The sequence below is a fragment of the Pseudophryne corroboree genome, chromosome 7, assembly GCF_028390025.1.
Source record: "Pseudophryne corroboree isolate aPseCor3 chromosome 7, aPseCor3.hap2, whole genome shotgun sequence".
Taxonomy (NCBI): Eukaryota; Metazoa; Chordata; class Amphibia; order Anura; family Myobatrachidae; genus Pseudophryne; species Pseudophryne corroboree.
This window is the reverse complement of record NC_086450.1, coordinates 90748704-90766285: the sequence shown is the minus strand read 5'-3', so window position 1 is coordinate 90766285 and position 17582 is coordinate 90748704. Positions and strand designations below refer to the sequence as shown.

General features: G+C 47.9%; 1 long non-coding RNA gene across 2 annotated transcripts in view; it reads left to right on the top strand.

Annotated features, from left to right (window-relative positions):
- Positions 1 to 17341, top strand: part of LOC134944651 (uncharacterized) — a 280387-nt gene extending 263046 nt beyond the window's left edge. For both annotated transcript variants that reach the window (XR_010181917.1, XR_010181918.1), the window contains one exon: positions 16479 to 17341. This is a non-coding gene — a long non-coding RNA (uncharacterized LOC134944651). The remainder of the gene's footprint in view (positions 1 to 16478) is intronic.
- Positions 17342 to 17582: the final 241 nt, after the last annotated feature.

The window sequence follows — 17582 nt, the reverse complement described above, 5'->3', positions numbered from 1 at the left end:
GGGGGGATACAGAATGAAAGAAAAAGAAAGAGGGAAACAGTGGAGGTGAGAGACCAGGGTTGAGAGAGGGGAAAAAGAGAGAGGCGAGACGGATGGAGGGTTGAGAGAGAGGGGGTACAGATGGCCCTGTGTACTTAGCTCTGTCCCCCTGCCCCCAGTACAAGTGACACTGTGCGTCCCTCCCTTCAGTGAAACGGCACTGTGTACCTCGGGCAGTAGTGGGTCCCCCTTCTCATCAGTGACAGGAAAAGCGGGTCCCCTTTCTTCTCCGGCAGCAGTGGGTCCCTTCTTCTGTTTTTTGTTGGATCATGACGTCGGGCAACAGCGTCAGAGAGTGGTAAAAAAGGTGAGTGCGGCTGGACTGGCTGGACCACCTCCTCCTGCTAGTACTGCTGCATGCCCCTTCATGGCACCACACTGCCGCAGGTCCCTGCTTGAAAAAAAAAAAAAAGTGGCAGAAACAACATGGGGTGGCACCGACAGTGCCTCCAGTCACCCCACACAGCCTGTTCCCCCCCAGTCACCCCCCCTTACTCACACACACACAGCCTGTTACCCCCAGCCACACACCCCTCCCCACACACACACAGCCTGTTCCCCCCAGCCACACACCCCCTCCCCGCACATACACAGCCTGTTCCCCCTAGTCACACACACACACAGCCACCACCAGCCAAGTCATGCCCCCCCTCCCCTCACACGGCCTGTTACCCCGCAGTCACCCCCACACACACGCAGCCTGTTCACCCTAGTCACACACACACACACACACACACACACACACACACACACACACACACACACACACACAGCCACCCCCCAGCCAAGTCATCCCCCCTCCCCTCAAACTCACACGGCCTGTTACCCCCAGTCACCCTCACACACAGACAGCCTGTTACCCCCAGTCACCCCCACACACAGACAGCCTGTTACCCCCAGTCACCCCCACACACAGACAGCCTGTTACCCCCAGTCACCCTCACACACAGACAGCCTGTTACCCCCAGTCACCCTCACACACAGACAGCCTGTTACCCCCAGTCACCCCCACACACACGCCGCCTGTTCACCCTAGTCACACACACTCACATACACACACACACAGCCACCCCCCAGCCAAGTCATCCCCCCTCCCCTCAAACTCACACAGCCTGTTACCCCCAGTCACCCACACACACAGCCTGTTACCCCGTCACCCCCCCACACACACACGCAGCCTGTTACCCCCAGTCACCCCCACAGCCTGTTACCCCCAGTCACCCCCCCACACACACAGCCTGTTACCCCCCAACACACACAGCCTGTTACCCCCAGTCACCCCGCCCCCACACACACGCACAGCCTGTTACTCGCAGTCATCCCCTCACCCACACAGCCTGTTATCCCCCCAGTCACACCCCCACAGCTGTTACCCCCAGTCACCCCCCCCCCCCCCACACACACACACACACACACTACCAGTTACCCCCAGTCACCCCCTCCCACACACACACACACACACACACACACACCCCCCCTGTTACCCCCAGTCACCCCCTCCCACACACACACACCCTGTTACCCCCAGTCACCCCCTCCCACACACACACACACCCTGTTACCCCCAGTCACCCCCCCCACACACACACACACACACGCACAGCCTGTTACTCGCAGTCATCCCCTCCCCCACACACAAACAGCCTGTTGTCCCCCCAGTCACACCCACACAGCTGTTACCCCCAGTCACCCCCCCACACACACACACACACACACACACAACCAGTTACCCCCAGTCACCCCCTCCGACACACACACACACCCTGTTACCCCCAGTCACCCCCTCCCACACACACATCCTGTTACCCCCAGTCACCCCCCCCACACACACATCCTGTTACCCCCAGTCACCCCCCCACACATAAAGCCTGTTATCCCAGTCACCCCCCCACACATACAGCCTGTTATCCCAGTCACCACACATACACTCAGCCTGTCCCCTCGCCCCACACACACACATGTATTCTGTACCTGTCACCTCCAAGTCCCCACAGAGGAAGCAGTGAGGGGCAGGCCACACACAGACTACCGCCGACGCCAGGAGCCAAGCAAATTCGGGGGCGTGGCCTAACATCGGACCCCCGTGGCCACGCCCATTTTTATGATTATTATTTTTATATTTTATTTTTTTATGACCTGGCTGGAGGCGGAGCTACCGGGACTCCGGAAGAAAGGCGGAAACACTGACTGGTGTTACGTCACTGCCTGTGCGGCGCAGGGAGGGTTAGTGACCCATTCCACTCCGCCGCCCATGAAGTTTGTTCCTGCGGTGGCCTTTGTGCGTGGGTGCCACAGGAGGAGGGGAGGTGGTCGGAGGGTGGCAATTGCAGGCTGCTGTAGCAGGAAAAATGTTTCCTGTCTACAGCCGCAGCACAGTAGATGCAGTGGGCCTATTTTGATGGGGGGCCTGGAGCTGCAGCTCCATCCGCCCCATTGTTAATCCGGCCCTGCTGGTGGTCACTGGTCAGCAAAACTCTGCACTGTACTCCTCCTATATAATACAGCTGCTCCCCAGTACCCACAATTAAGCAGTGTGAGCACAGATATATGCAGCACACTGAGCACAGATATGGAGTGTTTTTCAGGCAGACAACGTATACTGGTGGTCACTGGTCAGCAAAGCTCTGCACTGTACTCCTCCTATATAATACAGCTGCTCCCCAGTCCCCACAATTAAGCAGTGTGAGCACAGATATATGCAGCACACTGAGCACAGATATGGAGCGTTTTTAAGGCAGAGAACGGATAAAACTGGTGGTCACTGATCAGCAAAACTCTGCACTGTACTCCTCCTATATTAATAATACAGCTGCTCCCCAGTCCCCACAATTAAGCAGTGTGAGCACAGATATATGCAGCACACTGAGCACAGATATGGAGCGTTTTTCAGGCAGAGAACGGATAAAACTGGTGGTCACTGATCAGCAAAACTCTGCACTGTACTCCTCCTATATAATACAGCTGCTCCCCAGTCCCCACAATTAAGCAATAAGCACAAACGGAGAGGACGCCAGCCACATCCTCTCCCTAACATTTGCAATGCACGAGTGAAAATGGCGGCGAAGCGCGGCTCCTTATATAGAATCCGAATCTCGCGAGAATCCGACAGCGGGATGATGACGTTCGGGGGCGCTCGGATTAACCGAGCCATACGGGAGAATCCGAGTATGCCTCGGACCCGTGTAAAATGGGTGAAGTTCGGGGGGGTTCGGTTTCCGAGGAACCGAACCCGCTCATCACTAGTGTATACTCAAACGATCAGAAACAGACTCCATGAGGGTGGTATGAGGGCCCGACGTCCACAGGTGGGGGTTGTGCTTACAGCCCAACACCGTGCAGGACGTTTGGCATTTGCCAGAGAACACCAAGATTGGCAAATTCGTCACTGGCGCCCAGTGCTCTTCACAGATGAAAGCAGGTTCTCACTGAGCACATATGACAGACGTGACTGAGTCTGGAGACGCCAAGGAGAACATTCTGCTGCCTGCAACATCCTCCAGCATGACCGGTTTGGCAGTGGGTAAGTAATGGTGTGGGGTGGCATTTCTTTGGGGGGCTGCACAGCCCTCCATGTGCTCGCCAGAGGTAGCCTGACTGCCATTAGGTACCGAGATGAGATCCTCAGACCCCTTGTGAGACCATATGCTGGTGCGGTTGGCCCTGGGTGACTCCAAATCCAGACCTCCATGGGTTAATAAATTTGATTTCCATTGATAATTTTTGTGTGATTTTGTTGTCAGCATATTCAACTATGTAAAGAACAAAGTATTTCATAAGAATATTTCATTCATTCATATCTAGGATGTGTTATTTTAGTGTTCGTTTTATTTTTTTGAGCAGTGTATTTAAGTTCTTATTTGAGTTTAATGGATTTCAGGTTTTAGGCTTAAAAACAGTAGCATGTACACCAGGCATAATGTGCGTCAGTCATAACGAGTGTGTACACTCACACCCCACAATAGCGTAGCAGTAGTGTAAAGAAAGGGTAGAATTGGCATAAAGATGTGGATTGCCAGAGATAATAATAAATGCTTGTCAAATACTCCAATTTGTACACAGTAAATAATGTAATAAAGTTTTATATAAAAGAGAATAGTCCCTTGACAGCTATTAATAAACGTGAAAGTTTTATTTTCAGTACAATGTAAATAGTGAATAACACAAATACAAAATGCAGAGACAAATTAAATCAAACTAAATAAAACATCAACTGCTTTTCCTGTAAAAACCAATTGGGAATATTAATTCCTGTAGTAGTTCAAATAAAAATGTCATTTGAGTAATAAACAGTTGGGATAGTAATGTTTTGAGTGTTAAATAGTACTGCATCAGCTGGAGATGTCAATCAGCCATTCAGAAGTGGCTAAATGTACTACCTGTAGCCATTATCATCATTATGTGTTGTTGCAAGAGCCATCTAGCATCCACAAGAGATACACCTACCTCACTGACAGCAGCGCAACCCCGCCTCACTGACAGCGGCACATCCCTGCCTCACTGACAACAACACATCCCTGCCTCACTGACAGCAGCACATTCCCGCCTCACTGACAGCGGCACCTCTTCGCCTCACTGACAGCAGCACATCACTGCCTCACTGACAGCAAAACATCCCTGCCTCACTGACAGCAGCACATCCCTGCCTCACTGATAGCAGCACGTCACCATCTCACTGACAGCAGCCCATCCCTGCCTCACTGACAGCGGCACCTTTTCACCTCACTGACAGCAGCACATCACTGCCTCACTGACAGCAACACACCACTACCTCACTGACAGCAGCCTATCCCTGCCTCACTGACAGCAGCCCTTCCCTGCCCAACTGACAGCAGCACATCCCCGCCACACTGACAGCAGCACATTACTGCCTCACTGACAGCAGCACATCACTGCCTCACTGACAGCAACACACCACTACCTCACTGACAGCAGCCTATCCCTGCCTCACTGACAGCAGCCAATCCCTGCCTCACTGACAGCAGCCAATCCCTGCCTCACTGACAGCAGCCCTTCCCTGCCCAACTGACAGCAGCACATCCCCGCCACACTGACAGCAGCACATTACTGCCTCACTGACAGCAGCACATTACTGCCTCACTGACAGCAGCTCATCTGATATACTGTATGCGCATCTTGGTTGGCTGAACACACACCATATATCAGAGGGCAACTGCATACCCAAAAGTGATACATCTATTATATATATATATATGTGAATTGCACAAGTCAATACCCAAAATAGGGCAGAATCAGGTAAACCAGCACACCACCTTAATGAAAATATACAAAAGAGTGATTTTAATGTCTCTTAAAATGCCATCAGGCCTTAGCAATGTAGCAGCTTTATATCTATAATGCTTATCAGAATCAGAGGTACAGGACAACTGTGACACTACTGGCCTTTTCATGGGGGCACCAATGCAACCTATATTTGTTGGCTGGAACATTGGCGTTTCTATAATGGCTGAAATGTGTGCGGTGCACACGGGCCCCTGGGTCCAGAGGGGGCCCCACACCGCACTCACTGCACCCATTTTAATACTTAACTTTCCAGAGTCCGGCATCGGGCGCTGTGGTTGCGGTGAAAATTACTGCCAAAATAGTCGCCGTGCATGCGCAGTAGCCAAATTGGTCTCCGGCACAATGCCGGAGTCTACAGCGCCGAACAGAGGAGGGGGCCCACCCGGAGGTGCACATGGGCCCCCTCCTCCGTTGAAACGCCCCTGGTTTGGAGTGCCTGTCTGCTGCAAATACTGTATATAAGCAGCACTGTACACCGAAAAATCTTGGAGGTAGGAGTGGGAGGAAGTAATCTGTAGGCAGGAGAGTCATCGTGCATTAGCAGAGCGAAGAGGACGGGTGGGAGTGTAAAGGGAGATAAGATCAGAGATGTAGATGGGAGAGGAGTGGGTGAGGGCTTTGTAAGCGAGTGTGAGAAGCTTGAAATGGATTCTGAAAGGGGAAGGGGAGCCAGTGAAGATCTAGTAAGAGAGGAGAGGTGGACATAGTGCGTTTGGTGAGGAAGATGAGCTGGGTAGCAGCATTGAGGATAGATTGGAGTGGAGAGATGTATTTGTCAGGAATGCCAGTCAGGAGGAGATTACAGTAGTCCAGTCTGGAGATGACCAGTGAGTGGATAAGAGTCTTAGTAGCATCCTGGGTCAGAAAGGGTCTGATCCTGGAAATATTTTTTAGATGAAAACGGCAGGTTTGTGAGAGGTGCTGAATGTGTGGTTTGAAGGAGAGGGAGGAGTCAAGGATTACTCCAATACAGCGCACTTGGGGGCTAGAGGAGATAGTAGTGCCATCAATAGATAATGAGATTGTATGAGGTGAGGTTATGCGGGACGGCGGGAAGATGATCAGCTCGGTCTTAGACATGTTAAGTTTAAGAAAGCGCTGGGACATCCGGGAAGAGGTAGCAGAGAGACAGTTGGAGATACAAGTGAGGAGAGCAGGGGATAGGTCTGGAGAGGAAAGACAGATTTGAGTGTCATCAGCATAGAGATGATATTGGAAACCAAAAGAACTAATGAGCTTACCTAGTGAGGATGTATAGAGAGAGAAGAGAAGAGGACCAAGGACAGAACCTTGGTGTACACCTACAGTTAGTGGAAGTGAGGGGGAGGTGGAGTCATGAGAGGAGACAGAGAATGAACGGTCAGAGAGGTAGGAAGACAGCCAAGAGAGGGCAGTGTCACGCAGACCAATGGAGTGAAGGATTTGCAGTAGGAGAGGATGGTCCACAGTGTCAAAAGCAGCAGAGAGATCAAGTAGAATAAGTATGGAGTAGTGTCCCTTAGATTTAGCAGCATGGAGGTCATTGCATACTTTTGTAAGGGCAGATTCAGTGGAGTGGGAGGACGTAAGCCAGACTGGAATGGGTCAAGTAGTGAGTGTGAGGAAAGAAAGGAAATAAGGTGGTTGTATACAATACGCTCAAGGAGTTTGGAGGCAAAAGGGAGGAGAGAGATGGGTCGGTAGTTGGACAGAATGTTTGGATCAAGGGTAGGTTTTTTAAGAATAGGAGAGATGAGTGCATGCTTGAAGGCAGAGGGGACAGTGCCTGATGAGAGGGAGAGATTGAGAAGGTGGGAAAGATGGGAACAAGCAAAAGGAGAGAGGTAGCGGAGGAGGCGGGAGGGGATAGGGTCAAGTGGGGAGGTGGTGAGGGGACAGGAACGAATGAGGGCCATGACTTCCTCTCCAGATGCATGGGAGAAAGATGTCAGAGTTGGTGGGAGGGATGGGGAGGGGTGGTAAGGGATGGGAGAAAGCTGGTTACTGATGATCTGGTGTGATGTGATGTCCTTACGTATGGAGTCAATTTTGGATGTGAAGTAAGTGGCAAAGTCAAGAGCAGAGAGTGAGGAAGGGAGACGAGGTGGAGGTGGGCAGAGGAGTGAGTTGAGAGTGGCAAAGAGGCGCCGGGGGTGGGAAGACTGGGAGGAGATGAGGTTCTTGAAGTATGACTGTTTAGCAAGAGAAAGGGCAGCACTGAAGGATGAGAGCATAAGTTTGAAATGGAGGAAGTTGATTTGGTGTGCCAGGGTTGAGGTGTTAATTTGCGAGGGTGAATAGTGGTTGGTGGAGCAACAGAGTCAAGAGCAGAAGGGAGGGATGCATTGTATATGGAAGTGGCTTGTTCAGGGCATGAGAGAGAGAGAGAATAGGAGAGAGAAGTGAGTCAAACAGGGAGGAAAGGAATGTGGTGTCAATAGCCTCAATGTTACGCTTAGTGATGGTAGCCTTGGGAAGTAGAGATGGGGAAGTCGAGAGAGATAGGTTAAAGGAAAGCAGGTGGTGGTCAGAGAGGGGAAATGGGGAATTGGAAAAATCAGAAATATCACAGCGGTGAGTGAAGACCAGATCCAGTGAGCTCCCATTCACATGGGAGGATGAGGAGGTCCACTGGGAGAGTGAAGAGGTGAGGTTAAGGAGTTTAGAGGCAGGGGATTGTGTGGGGATGTCAATAGGGATGTTGAAATCGCCTAGGATAATGGAGGGAATGTCAGAAGAGAGGAAGTGAGGAAGCCAGGAAGCAAAGTTGTCGATGAATTTGGAAGCAGTGCCAGGGGAGGCGGTAAATGACTGCTACTCTAAGATGGACTGGTTGGAAGAGGCGTATAGTATGGACCTCAAATGTAGAGAATGTAAGGGATGGTTCTGGTGGTATGAGTTGGTAGGAGTAACTAGAAGGTAAAAGGACCCCAACACCACCCCCATGGCGACCCCCAGGTTGGGGTGTGTGTGTGAGTACGAGGCCCCCAGCAGAGAGAACAGCAGGAGAGGTAGTGTCAGAGGGCGTAATCCAAGTTTCAGTAATGACTAGTAGGTGTAGGGAGTTGGAAATGAAAAGGTCATGAGTTTGTTACAAACAGATGTGGCATTCCAGAGGGCACAAGATAGGGGGTATGAGTTTGTGGGAGAGATGTGAATGAGATTATCAGGGTTGCTGTAGCGATGAGGAGAGATTAACTTTGAGGGCAGGGATGATGAGAGAGTAGTGATGGTGCGGGTGCCTGAGCTAGGAGAGGAAACTTCAGGAGGTGGGCTGGGAGGGAGGTCAGTGTGATGTGGATGGGGGTGTGGGGAGGTGACAGGGAAGGGAGGGATGGAGCAGGGCTGAGTTGAGGGGTAGCAGGACCATGAGGTAGACGTGAGTGAAAGTGGGGTAACAGGAAAGGAGGGGGAAGTATACAGAGAGATGGAGAAGAGACAGAGGAGGGGAGGGAGGAGGAGGTGTAGGAGACTAGGGGGGAAGGATAAAGACACATGATTAGGTAGACACTGAGTGATGTGGGGAGTATAAGAAAGCCTTGACATAGTGTTTAGTAGGTAAATAGGTTGAGGGAAAGTGGAAGTAGGAGTGGAGGCTGTAAGGAATTCAGAGTTGAAGAATTGCAGAAATGCAGATTAGAAAAGCAGTGTCGGCTCAATGGGTGTAGATTTAGTATGAAATGAATCAGAAGTGTAGATAAAGTGGGTGTTGAGATGTATTTGGACCGTATGTAATGAAAAGATTGTGAGGTTTAAGAAGCAATGGTAATTCTGTAAGATTTTTTAGGTGTTTGTAGGTAAGATTGCATTGGTGCAGCTGTGCATTAAAAACAAAGGCCCTCATTCCGAGTTGTTCGCTCGGTATTTTTCATCGCATCGCAGTGAAAATCCGCTTAGTACGCATGCGCAATGTTCGCACTGCGACTGCGCCAAGTAACTTTACTATGAAGAAAGTAATTTTACTCACGGCTTTTTCTTCGCTCCGGCGATCGTAATGTGATTGACAGGAAATGGGTGTTACTGGGCGGAAACACGGCGTTTCAGGGGCGTGTGGCTGAAAACGCTACCGTTTCCGGAAAAAACGCAGGAGTGGCCGGGGAAACGGTGGGAGTGCCTGGGCGAACGCTGGGTGTGTTTGTGACGTCAACCAGGAACGACAAGCACTGAAATGATCGCACAGGCAGAGTAAGTCTGGAGCTACTCAGAAACTGCTAAGTAGTTAGTAATCGCAATATTGCGAATACATCGGTCGCAATTTTAAGAAGCTAAGATTCACTCCCAGTAGGCGGCGGCTTAGCGTGTGTAACTCTGCTAAATTCGCCTTGCGACCGATCAACTCGGAATGAGGGCCAAAATTACAATAATACAGATACAAGCATTTGTTGGTGAAATGGATGGTTTATGAAATGTCCAAGTAAGGTAGTTCCATGCTATTTAATCAGATGCAACAATCAGGAGGTGAGTGGTCTGAAGAGTAAGTGACTCACATTTGTTATTAGTTCCTCTGTTTTCTTTGTTTTGTTAGATTGGTGTGCTTCTGTATTCCTTCTTTTTCACTTCGATTTAACGCTGATGGAACGCTGCTGTTATGTGTCAATTTTATCACGCTTTGATAAAAATACACGCTTAGAAAATAAATGCACAGCCAAACGGCTTTGCACAGCCTACACCATTGAACTTAAGTAGAGGACTACTACAAGTGAAACCAAAAATTGAAATCTGTAACCACACCCCACTCCCTCAAATGCCAGGCAATAAATTACCTTACAAAAACAACCAGGCATTCCACAAAGAGTAAACTGGGTCTATATCATTCAGAACTAAAAAAAAGTACTTCAGAATCACATACTATGCAATAATGTTTCAATTTGCATTACCTAGCAGAGTTAGCTTTGCATATACAGATATAGTGCAGCAGAATATGTTGGTGGTTGTAGTCAATTCTAGTTACTTAGCAGAGTTAGCTTTGCATATACAGATATAGTGCAGCAGAATATGTTGGTGGTTGTAGTCAATTCTAGTTACCTAGCAGAGTTAGCTTTGCATATACAGATACAGTGCAGCAGAATATGTTGGTGGTTGTAGTCAATTCTAGTTACCTGTAGGTGACAAGAAGAGAAGAAACGTCAATTCACAATCGATATCAGCTGAAGATAAATTAACGCTGATGGAACGCTGCTGTTATGTGTCAATTTTATCACGCTTTGATAAAAATGCACGCTTAGAAAATACATTCACAGCCAAACGGCTTTGCACAGCCTACACCATCTAGCTATCATACCACTTGTGCAGCAGCACACCATCACTGGGTACTGGTACGCCAAGCAATGCCCATCGCAAGTGCTGAAAGCCATTTCCAGGCAATGTCCAAGAACTCACACTCATTGTGCCCTTCTCCATCATGACAATGCATCTGCCCACAAGTGGTGGATTTTCTGGACCATGAATGCATCCAGGAGCTTGGTCATCCACCATACTGGCCCCATGTGACTTCTTTGTGTTCCCACAAATGAAGTGCAAGATGAATGAGATTAATTTTGAGTCATCGGAAGCTGCAGTGAAGACCTTCATCCAGCACGTAGAAGACATGCCTGCTTTGGACTGGTCCAGCTGCTTCACAAAGTGGTTTGAGTAGTTGCGAATTTGCATAAATACTTTGAAAAGGTGTAATGTTCACATTGTTTGTAAATATAATACTTTTTGTGCATCCAGAAACTTATTGCACACCCCTCATACAGTAAATCTGGAAAACATATTGTGGTGAGTGGGCTCGCTACAATTGCCCATATTCTGGTGGCATCAGCTCCATCCAAGAGAGAAGAAAACAAGGCCTGCACATTCTGCACCCATAGTGGAGGTTTATAATTCCGGGCTTTCTGAAATGCACAGCTGTAACTGGAGAACTAGAGGTCCGGATTTGCCAGCTCACCCAGAGACAGCAGGATGTCAGGTGCAGGAGAGAGGTTTAAAATTCCCATTTACCCAGAGTTCTGTGTGCTGATGCCTGTTAGAGGCCAGTGAGCAGGGAACAGTTTGTAGCATCAGGGACTGTGGACATTGGCTGTGCCAGGAAAGCATGGCATGTGTAGCTGCAAGCCCCTGCAGTAGAATGACTATTGAGCACAGGAAGTGCTAGGACCCAGTGGCATAACTATTGCCCCCGCAGCCCTCACGGTGGCTTGGAGGCACAGGGCTCCTGCCCCTCTGTGTCTACTTTAAATTCGGCGCCGGCCCGTGAGCCAATCAGAGCTTGCGGTCCGGCAACCAAGGTTCCTGATTGGCTGCCGGACCGCGAGCTTTGATTGGCTCACGGATCGGTGCCTAATTGAAAGTAGACACCCGCACCGCCGGAGACTGAGCTGAGGGGTATGAGAGGCGCACGCTGCGCTCTCCTCCCCTAACACTAAAACACAGGGCAGCAGCAGCGCGGTAAGGAGGGGGGACAAAGGACATATGTAACTGGCACTGGGGGCATATCTGAATTTGGCAGTGGCACTGGGGGTATATCTGGCATTGGGGGGCATTTATGTATCTGGCACTGGGGGCATATCTAGCACTGGGGGCATCTCTGTATCTGGCATTGGGGCATTTATGTATCTGACACTGGGGGCATATCTGAATCTGGCACTGGGGGCATATCTGGCATTGGGGGGCATTTATGTATCTGACACTGGAGGCATATCTGGCATTGGGGGGCATTTATGTATCTGGCACGGAGGGCATATCTGGCATTGGAGGGCATTTATGTATCTGGCACTGGGGGCATATCTGAATCTGGCACTGGAGGCATATCTGGTATTGGGGGACATTTCTGTATCTGGCACTGGGATCATCTCTGTATCTGGCACTGGGGGCATACCTGGCACTGGGAGCATATCTGGTACTGTGGGGGCATTTCTGTATCTGGCACTGGGGGCATAACTGGCACTGGGGGGACATGTGTATCTGGCACTGGGGGCATTTCTGTATCTGGCACTGGGGGCATAACTGGCACTGGGGGGACAGGTGTATCTGGCACTGGGGGCATTTCTGTATCTGGCACTGGGGGCATCTCTGCATCTGGCACTGGGGGCATATCTGGCACTGTGGGGCAATGTGTACCTGACACTGTGGGGGAATATCTGGCATTGGGGGCATATGTGGCACTGGGAGCACAGCCCTAGCAACAAGCATTACCCCCTGGTTACAAGCACAACACCCAGCTCATGAAACCCCTGGCAATGCGTATGACACCCTGAGCAAGACAACCCCTGGCACTGTGCATGGAACCATGAGCATGAAACCCCTGCAAATGAGCAGGTAATTTAAAAGTAATTAGAAGCCTTACTGTAGGTCTTAATGTGTAATGGGCATTGCGGTGTGTGGCATAGTGTATCACGGACATTGCGGTGTGTGGTATAATGTGTCACAGGCATTACGGTGTGTGGTATACTATATCATGGACATTATGGTATGTGGTATAATGTCTCGGGCATTGCAGTGTGTGGCATAATTTATAATGGGCATTGCGGTGTGGGGCATATTGTGTAATGGGCATTATGGGTTGGCATTATGTCTAGGGCCATTGCAGTGTGTGGCATAATGTGTAAGGGGCATTACTATAAGGAGGAAAAATGACAAATAATGTTAGGGACATGAATCAGGATTATTTTTTTCCCCTGTGGTGGCCAATGGCTCGGCGTGCAGGTTGCAAAACTGGGGTATAAGGAAGACTTTACCTGCATTGTCACGCCCCTTTTAGTGAAGCCACACCCATTTTAGTGAGGTCACACCCCCTTTTCGACGCGCACATCTTTTATAATGCCGTTTATGGGAGGGGGGGCGCCAGAGAATTTTTCGGCTTGGGGGAGAAAAATTCCTAGTATCGCCACTGCTAGGACCTTTTATGTTTGTTGCTTAACTTTCTGTATGTACTTGTGTGACCAGGCCCAAGCCTGTGTATGCTGTTCTACAGTGTCTGATGCCAGTAAAGACACTGTGTTGTAACCGGAAAACTTACCAGAGAGTCCTTATTTCAACTACCCGTTTTACACTATATACATACAACTCCAAAAGAGCCCCAAAATGATGATTCTATTAGATTAGCTTTGATTTAATATAACTAGGACAGTTCCTGACCTGTGTGCCGCCTTAGGTATTTTGTTCTGTACCTACCCCATGTACTCCATTAGTTCATCAACCACAAACGTAGGATAAAGTGTAGGATAAACAATAAATTTAAAGATAGCATTTAGCAAAAAATAAAGTAAAATCAAACAACAGCTTGCCTGCAAACTCTCTGCCCTTAATTATACATTTCCCAGTCTGCTGATTACTTCAGCTAGGTGAATATGGTGATTTGTCAGTGAATGACCCAAACATTGGGCACTTTCTCCGGTTAGTATTTGAGTAACACATCTGTGAGTAAAGGAATAAGTACTTTTCATGGAATAGCTTTTCCAGCTATAGAAGCACCCAATCCTTAAATTTTATAGCTACTGTACTAAATCCAAAAATATGCAACATCATTGGTGCCTTGCACTTTACTTATATACTAAAAGCAGAGAGACAAACATAAGCAGTTCATAAACAGCTCATAACTGAAGTACAAAAATTGTTTTAAAATAATTCACTCCACCTCAGGCTCATAGCTCAACAGATGTAGATGTAGATACAGCCTTTATGTTATTCCAAATGTTTTATGAAATGATTATCCACCACAGCATGTAACAAGAAAGGGAAGAAGAAAATACACAGTGCAAATCCGTCACATAAAACTCTAGATATTCATGAGATGTTACACTATCATTCATCCAGTCTAACATGAGCCGTCAATAGTATAGATATAACTTCATTGATAATTGCATGGCTAGGACCAATATCACTAAAAGAAAATAATAAGAATGATCATAGTGCATTAGCATTTATAAAAAAAAAAAAAAATATGATAAAAAAAACCCCCAACACAAATACAAATTTAAAGAATGGGAACATATGATAAGCCTCTCCTTTCTACTCTCTTCAATTGGGTTTCCATACTGCTCACTCCACTTACACTGTCCTCACCATGGTATCTTTTCATCCTCCTTGATATCTCTGTTGCCTGCACCGCTGTCTCCTCCTTCACACCCACCATTCCCTAGGCCTCTGGGACTATGTCCATTATTATTAATTCTCTTACCTCTTCAATCACTCCTCCTTAGTGTCTATCTCACCTCTAATCACCTTCATTGACTCTACCTGTTGTGGACTATCAAGGGTCCATCCTTGATCCTATTCTCTTTTCTCTCTACACATCTATCCTTGGAAATCTCATTAGTACCGCATAGTCAGATTAAGGGAAGGGGGACCTCAGGGCACACTGTACCCCGGGCCCTCCTTTGTCAGCCCCCCCCCCCCCCCCCCTGGCCACAGCAAACTGACATCACTAGCTTTCCCTCTTATGCAGCAGCAGAACCAGGAAGCCAGAATACAAACAGGACAGTATGCAGTGCAGGCAGAGACACAGGTGTATCAGGTTTCGTGAGCTACTTTCCAACCAGAGCAGGGATAGGAGGGTGGCGAGAGCTGTAAGTGACACAGGGATCCCAGGTTCTCTTCCTCCCCACCTGGGTCCTGTGTAACCTGTTATCTAATGAGGGTCTAAAGAGAGACACACACAGAGTCCTCCTGAGTCCTGTCCCAGTGTTTAAGTAGTACAGAGGCTGCTGCTATTCTTGCATGTAACAAGATAAATTATAGTTTTTATTTTTCTATGTGTATTTTAAGGTTGTTTAAGTTGTCTTTGTTCCACTGCAAGAATATTGTAAAAATAGTTGTCTTTCAATTATGTGGAGCTATAAACAGTACCCAGACATTATTAAACTATTAGTTTAAATCTAATATACACCATTGGTTTAAATTTAATACACAATCCGTATATTCCAACATGACCCATTCCAGGAGGGATAAAATGCTGTCTACCTGAACTTCCGTCTTAAGTTATGATTGCAATCACCTGTGTTAAAAACACCTTTATTATCAATTAAATAGTCAGGGCCAGTTCTACCACAGCTTTAGGCAGCTGCCTAGGGTGCCAGGATCTGCGGGAGCAAGCCCTGAGTCTGCTTATAACAAAATTAAGGATAACACTGAATACACTTCATGCAGACGGCTGCTGTTGAGTTTCCAAGATGCTACCTCCACAATTTCACCTGAGGCTGGAAAGTGGATATTGGTGTGTGGGTTGGGGGAGGGGGGAATAGGCTGAATTTTTGCCTAGGGTGCTGAGAAACCTTGCACCAGCCCTGTAAATAGTTCAACACAGGTGACGCCAATCATATATTAAGAGGGAAGTCCAAGTAGAGAGCATTTTGTCCCTCGTGGAATGGGTTATGTTGGAAGGTATGCAGAAACTAATACACCCCCCTATACACCAGGGCCCCCTGTCTTAAGTGCCCCAGGCCCTCCCACGTTTAATGCTGATGGCATTTAGATCTACCTTTCTTCACCTGGGCTCTCTCACTCTGTCCTCACTTGCGTCTTTAACTCTACCTTCTACAATCTACTCTGAATGCTGTTGCTTGTTTCATTTTCCTATCTCACTTACCTACTCCCTCTGTAGCCTCCTCTCCTGGCTACCTATCCTCGTTAGAATCTACTTCAAACGTCTCACCCTTCTTTTTAAAGCCTTTAACAACTCTTCACCATCTTACATCATAAATGTTATCTCTGTCCACACTCCATCCTGCCCTTGCCGCTCCTTCTGCATCTGCTGCCTCTACTCTGGTGGTCACTTGTTCCCACTTCACATCTTAAGGTTATAATAAGCACTTTAAATACTCTCTGAGGCAGGGAGAGCTTTTTGATTGATCATTTCTAGCAGTGGTTTCCAAACTCGGTCCTCAAGTACCCTAAATCAGTGGTTCCCAAACTCGGTACCCCCAACAGTTCATGTTTTCCATGTCTCCTAACAGGATTGCCAGTGAAATAATTTGCTCCACCTGTGGGTCTTTTAAAATGTGTCAGTGAGTATTGATACACCTGTTCAATTACTAGGTGACCTGGAAAACATGAACTGTTGGGGGTACCGAGTTTGGGAACCACTGATTTAGGGCAAAACGTTATTGTCAACATTTAAAAAAAAGTCTTGCTTGACTAATCCGCTTGTGGTGTCTTCTTTTTTTTTTTTTTTTTAACAGGACTGAGAACCTCATTTGAACAGAACATCTTCATGCCCTGTGAAATAAAAGGCTCTAATTCTCTACAGTCATGATGTCATCAGCTCCTGTGCACCAGTATCCTCTAATTCAGTTCTGTACAGAGATATACCAAATAACCAGACTAGTATGCTTGTGCGGCTGGAAACTTGAATGGAACAGTTAGTCCTCCCATTTTCCATTTGTTCCTGTCATACTGTAACTTGCACAAACACATATCTCTCTGGGCCTAACTATTCCACCTGCCATGGTATATGCCAACAATTTTGGACTAATGTTACAATGTTCTGTAACAAATCCAGGTACCCCTCAGACCGTATAGAGTGGGCGACCATGGATATCAGGCAGGGCCGGATTTAGGGGGGGGCGAAGGGGGCGACTGCCCCCCCTAACACAGTCATAGCCACGCCCACTTTTGAGCAGAAGAGAGCTCTCCAGGGAGTGCCTGAGCAGAACGATGTGCTGCATCTTATACCACAGCAGCATAGAGGATCCAGGAGAGCGAGGGTTACAGAGCATTTGCCCCTCACTTGCTGGTGTGTGGGTACTAGGGCTAATAAACACAATTACCCCATAGCACAGTCACATGTACATAGAACAATCACAAAGCACTATCTCAGTCTCACTCAAAAAGTTCAGTCAGAATTGAGAGGAGGAGTTAGGATTGCAGATGGGAGGAGTTGGGATTGTAGAGGGAGGAGTCAAGATTAAACAGTAAACCGCCCCCCCTAAAGAAAAGTCTAGATCCGTCCCTGATATCAGGGAGAATAACCTAGAATCAGCAGTTACTTGATTTACTCCTGTCTGTGTTAACCAATAAAACTGTAGATCTGCAATCTAAGAAACCTTATGGTGATATTTGCCTTTTTCTTTTTCTTTGAAGTCATCTACAGTATATGAAAGATGCATGATCTGTAATGAACCCAATCTTCCTACCCTGTAGAAAATAATCCAGTTTTTCAAGTGAAGATTTTATGGCTAAAGGCCCCCTTACAGCTGCAATCATTGTCACAATTTTCCAATCCCCTGTCGCCTAGGTTGGCGAATTGGGAATATTCGACAAGTTTAAAAATTTGAATTCCCCGA